We start from the raw sequence: 6,000 nt of genomic DNA, 5'->3' as shown, positions 1-6,000 counted from the left end.
ACTCATTTAATCCTCATAAAAATTATGAGGTAGATTCCATTACTGTCCCCATTCTACAGGTGAGGAAAGCTAGGTATGGAAAAGTTTAATCACTTGCCCAAGGTCATTCTTGCCATATCCAAACCCCAGCCATCTGGCTTTGGAAGCCACACTGTAAACCTGCTTTTCCAGAATGAAGAAAATATCAATTTATTGATTTTCTCCCTTGAAAACACTATTCCCCACATATGTGCCTGATTTTATAGCATTTTGGGGTTTTATGCTTCAAAGCTCTCACTCCATGCCTTATTGGGTCTACCCCCAGGCTCTGCCTCACCCCTGCCTGTTTTAGAGACACTCAGCCTGGGGAACTGACTTACAGACCTGCCAATGTCCTTCTAACCAGAAGCCCTTCTGCTCTATCTCCTCCTTTCTGCAACCTTGGTTGGGTTGCTGGTTCTGGTACAAGTCTCATCTGGAAGGGGGTTAGGACCACCCTTTGGCTGTGTGTCCTGACTTAGCCTGTGGAGCCAGGGTGATTTCTCATACAGGATCTTTGGGATTCCTTAGATTTTCTCTTTAGAGGTGATCCAATGAGAAAATGGATGTGAAATGGATTTAAAAAAGACAAAGAATCACTCATTATGCTATATTGTTTATTCAAATATCAACAAAGAGTTATTTAAGCACCCATAATGGGCCTGACATCATGCTGCCATCTGACCACTGGGACTGGTTCTTGTCCCAGGGAGCTCAGGTTCTATGATGGGGAGTGAGGGGAGAGACATGGGTAGACTGAGTTCAGTATGTGAACCTACCTTGTAAGTAAGGGAGCAGTGAGAACAATGCAATTAATTTTGTCCAGGGAATGGTGGAAGGGATGATATTTGAATTGAGTTTTAGGGGATGAATAAGAGCCACCAGATGAAGAAAGGAGAAAGTGGAGGGGCATGTGCCAAAGAGAGAGGATCCCATGGGCAGAGGAACTAGTGCATGGGAAGGGCCTGTTGGGGGAATGGCATATGGTTTGGGGTGTCTGGAGTGCAGGGCATGAGGATGGCAATGTAGTCTGGACCCAGTTTGTAAGTGACCTGATATGCCCTGCAGAGAGTGGGAAGCAATGAAGATTTATAAGACATTGGCCAAGAAAAAAACAAACAGGAGGGTGAGGGAATGAAGGTGGGAATTTGCTTATGTTGAGTCTGCTCTGGAAGTTAGCCGTGAAGTCCGTGGCCAGGCTAGTGTGTCAGAAGACATCTTCCGTGACACCTCTTGGCTACTATCCCAGGATGGTTTTTTGGTAGATTCACCACAGTCCAAGGGCGGGGCCTGAAACAGAAAACTGATTCATGAGTTCACCAAGGGGGATCTGTCTTTCAAGAAAGATCTAGATTTACCAATCATGCCTGAAGACCAAACTATTGACTTACAATAACTATCAAAGCAAAGGCAATTGTTATCAGAATACTAATTAGTTCATTTACAACAAGCACTATAACTGATTTGCCCATTTTCTTCCCATGGTCATGATGCGGTGGGAAGCTGGGCCTATTGAGCTGGATCAGAACCAGCAGTTGGTTGTGAGACTTCAGAGTTTGATAAAGTTTGGTGCCTCTATCCATGTGGCTAGTAGGGACATACCTGCCTCCAGGGCCGGACATATCCTGGCCTTGGACTGGGTCCCTTCTGCTCCAGACATGACTGGATTGTCACTGCCAGGGAAAGCTCTGCAATGCTCCTTTCCATGACTTCTGATGGACACATTCTTTATAGGTCCTAGACTGGTCACTCTCCACTTGCAGGCTTGGGAGCTGAACTACTGTCTCCTGGGTTTCTGCAGCCTTAGCTACAGATTAGAATCAACCGGGGAAATTTAAAAGTTGCTCATTCCAGAGATTTTGATCTTATTGATCTGAGGTGCAGCCTGGGTAGCTGGAGTTTTAGAAACTTCTCAGGTGATTTCAATGTACAGTTAAAGTTGGGTGCCTTTGCTTGTAGGGAAATTTGCATATATCTGCTCTGGTCCATTGAGCGTTGCTTTTGTTCTTAGGGGATCACTTAACACGGACTAGGTGCCAAGTGTTTTTCAAACATTACATTATTTAATTCTTGAAGTGGTGCCACCAGACAATGAGAAGAGCAGGGAGGAAGAACAGTGGGTCAGGAGAAGGCAGCAGGTGGACTCCCGGGAAGACCTGGGTTCAATCCCAGCCCCACTGCTCACCAGCCAGGTGTGTCTTTGGGCAAATTACCCAATTCCTCTAAATATTAGTTTCCCTATCTGTAAATTGAGGAATAATAACATCTGGAAATCATCTAGTCCAGAGAATTCTCCACTATATTGGCTTTCCCATTTCAATGGAAGAAGTTGGAGAGACTGAGACATTACGTTCCTTGAGGCCTCAAGAAAGAGGGCCCTTGTTATTTTTTAGGGTGCACTTCTTTATTATAAATGAAACATGATTATTTAGGTAATGATATAGTGAAAAGGCAGTATTAAGCAACATATTTAGGTAAAATCTTTCTAGAATGCAGTTGGCAATATGAAAAAGAATCACTTACATTTTTATAAGCATTGATCCAATAGTTACACATCTAGGAATTTATCCTGAAAAAATGATCAGAAATATGCATAAATATAAGAATTTCCTTAACATATTTACAACATGGTATCAATTTTTTAATGACTCCATCATATTCTGGCCTATGGTTGTAAGGTCAAGGAGTATAAGAGACATGGCAGTGGAAAGGTGTCTGAGGAGCCAAGCCCCACTAAGAATACTATGAACTATTTCCCATCATTTTATGAGGTCTCTGTGGCAGCTACAGGGCATCTGGAACCAGATAGTCTGGGCGAGGAAGAGGCCTTAGGAGAGGAAGAAAAGGAACAGGTGGAGGGCCTGGGGTTGGCTCCCACTTCCAAGGACCAGAGGACATCAGAGAGGGTTTCTTGTTCCAACAGGATCTCTCTTGGGCTCTGACTGTCATGTCTGGCACTAACTGTCCCATTAGCATCCAGCACAGACATCAGTGGGCAAATTCTCCCACAGATGTCAAAGAAAATGAAATGGAAGCCTTGGCATTGCCATAAACAACCCCAAACATTCCCCTTTTTGAGTCTCCAGAATCATCCACCCCAGACATTCTTTTGCTATTTGATCAAGAGGGTGGTGGGGTATTTTCCTAGGCTCGAAGATGTGGCAAGCACATAGGGCTTCAATGTCTTCAAATAGTTCCTTTGACACATAGCAGGTGGGGCTCGGGAAAGACCTTCCAGTGTCAGAAAAACCTACCAAACCCTAAAAGCATTTTAAGTGATTCAGACACATTATTACCATTTTCCAGATGGAAACAGCTTCAGATGGGTTAAGAGCTTACTCAAGGCTGCAGAAGCCCTAAGGATGGACCCAGATGAACACTGAAGTCCCTTTTAGCTCTGAGTCTGTGAGTCTGCAGTGTTAAAGCCTTGTCCAAAGCCAACATCCAATTGAGTCATTCTTCTATTTGCTAACAAATTGCAACCAACCTACTTGCCCAATGGTGAATGATTACTTTACTGTCAACTTGACAGAATGTCATTTATCCTTCTAAATCAGGCTTTTTGTGTTATGTGGTGTTCCGGTTTGCTAATGCTGCCGTTAAGCAAAATACCAGAAATGGGTTGGCTTTTATAAGGGTTTTTAAGGGGTTTATTTGGTCACAAAGTTTCAGTCTGAAGACCATAAGGTGTCCAAGGTAAGGCATCAACAATCCAGGTACCTTCACTGAAGGATGGCCGTTGGCGTCCGGAAAACCTGTTAGCTCGGAAGGCACATGGCTGGCGTCCGCTTGCTCCCAGGCTGTGTTTCAAAATGGCCAATCAAACGTTTCACTCACAGTTGGTTGAGCCACATCTCCATGGAAACACTCAATCAAAGGATTCCAATCTAATCAACACTAATACATCTGCCCCCACAAGATTGCATCAAAGAACATGGCATTTTGGGGGGCATAATACATCCAAACCAGTACATTTGGCAACCTATAAAATAGTTATGAGTAATGTTAAATGGCAAAGGGAGAATACAAAAGTGTATTCTTACCTGACCAGGTAAAATTATGTATGCATAGAGACAAGGACTGCAAGGAGAGCAGGGGATGTTAGAGGGAGATTTGGGATAATTTTTTTTCCTGTTATAATTGTCACATTGTGATTTGTGAAACTTAAAGGTTGGCTTACGGATAAAGTCCAGACTGCTCTGCTGTCATCTGAGGCTCTTGTCCTCCTGACCCCATTCAACTCTTCTGACTTCACCTCCCGTCATTCCGCCACCTTACCTCACGTCCAGCAATGAGACCACTGGTTGTTCCCTGGGTGCACCAAGAACCACAGGACTTCATGCCTCATGTCTCCACCAGGGACAGGCTGCTCCCCCCCATTCTCCACTTGACTAAATTCAACTCATCTGCCACTTCAAATGTCACTCCCTACCCTCAGCCAAAAAGATACACAAGAAACTCATAATATTGGTTGACTCCAGGGAGGCAAGCTTGGGGATCAGCGGACAGGGGTGGGATGGAGACATGTCCTCTTAAAAAAAAAACAGCTTTATTGAAATATAATGCACACACACTATTATTCACCTAGTCAAAGTATACAATTGAATGGTTGTTAATATATTCTCAGAGTTGTGCAACCATCACTAGACACACATCCTTTTGTACCTTTAGAATTTTGAACATGTAAATGTATTACATATTCAAATAAGTAAATGAATAAAATAAAACACATACATACACATGAATAATCATCACCTCTTCTACGAAGCCCTTCCCAGACACCTACAGGCAATTGATGGCTCCTTACTCTGTGCTCCTTTCATCTGTCTTAGCTCTTATCCTAGTGTATTTTAATTGCTCACAGAGAGGCTTCCTCACAGCCCAGACTTTGAACTCTTCAAGGCCATTATACTGTGACACTCATTTTTGTGTGCCAGCACAAGTCTGGCATTCAGGAAGAAACCCAAATAAATGAATGAATGAATGAATGATGAACGAATGAATGAATGAAGTCTTCTTTGCTTCGAGATAGGTGGGGTGAGGTAAGAAGTGTAGGGTTGTAGACTGGAGAGGCCAGAGGGCTGCAAGTCCTTCTTGCTCTCGTCCTCACCCCACCCCACCCTAACTTCCATCCCCACACATTCCCGTGTCCACCCCAACCCCTCCCCACCTCATCCCTAATCCCCTCTCCACCCCATACCTACCCTTGCCTCACCGTGTCCTGACTCCCATCTCCATCCCCACTCCTTTCCCCAAACTCATCCCCACGTTGACCTCTATCCATCTCTGTTTCTCAAGGAAAGACAGTTTAATGAAATGCAAAGCCTACTTATTGGCTTCTTGGGACTGGCAGGGGAGCTGCATGGGGTCCAAAATAGCCTCTTCACCTGAATGCCCCTCACTCCACCATGACGTTCCTATGAAGGAAATTTGATTTATTACAATGATTATTACTGCAGAATTAACAGGGGCTCAGCACATGGCAAGGGCTTGAAAATACTTGCTGAATGAAGAGCACACACAAGTTTCTTGGCCAGATAACTGAGACTGTTTCCATTGCAGGACCCAGCTGTCAGGCGGCAGCAGAGGGCTACAAAGCTGCCCACACCTGCCCGCAGAGCCGGAGTGGAACAAACAGGGTCAGCTGCAGGCCACAGGCCAAGTGGGGACCCAAGGGCAGGCTCTGCTAGGGGGCGGGGCCAGACCACGGGGCAAAGTAGAAGGGATCCTTTAGCAATTCACGCTGATTCAGCGTGTGTAGTGCATGCGTGTGCACGTGTGCTGCTGAGGCCCCTTCAGTGGATCTGTAGGTCCAAGGGTCCCCAGAAGGCCCTCACTGCCAAGGTTCCCTTCCACTCTCCAGGTTCCCCTCAGGTCTTTGCAATTCTGACCCTTTGGTGCTCTCTGGCCTTCAATTCTCAGGGTCTGGTTGCTTCTTTCTTGGGGCTGAAAGGACTTGTTCGAGGAAGAACCTTCCAACTG

This window comes from Choloepus didactylus, chromosome 18 (genome assembly GCF_015220235.1).
Source record: "Choloepus didactylus isolate mChoDid1 chromosome 18, mChoDid1.pri, whole genome shotgun sequence".
Taxonomy (NCBI): domain Eukaryota; kingdom Metazoa; phylum Chordata; class Mammalia; order Pilosa; family Megalonychidae; genus Choloepus; species Choloepus didactylus.
The sequence above is the reverse complement of the archived record's forward strand: the minus strand, read 5'-3'. Positions refer to the sequence as shown.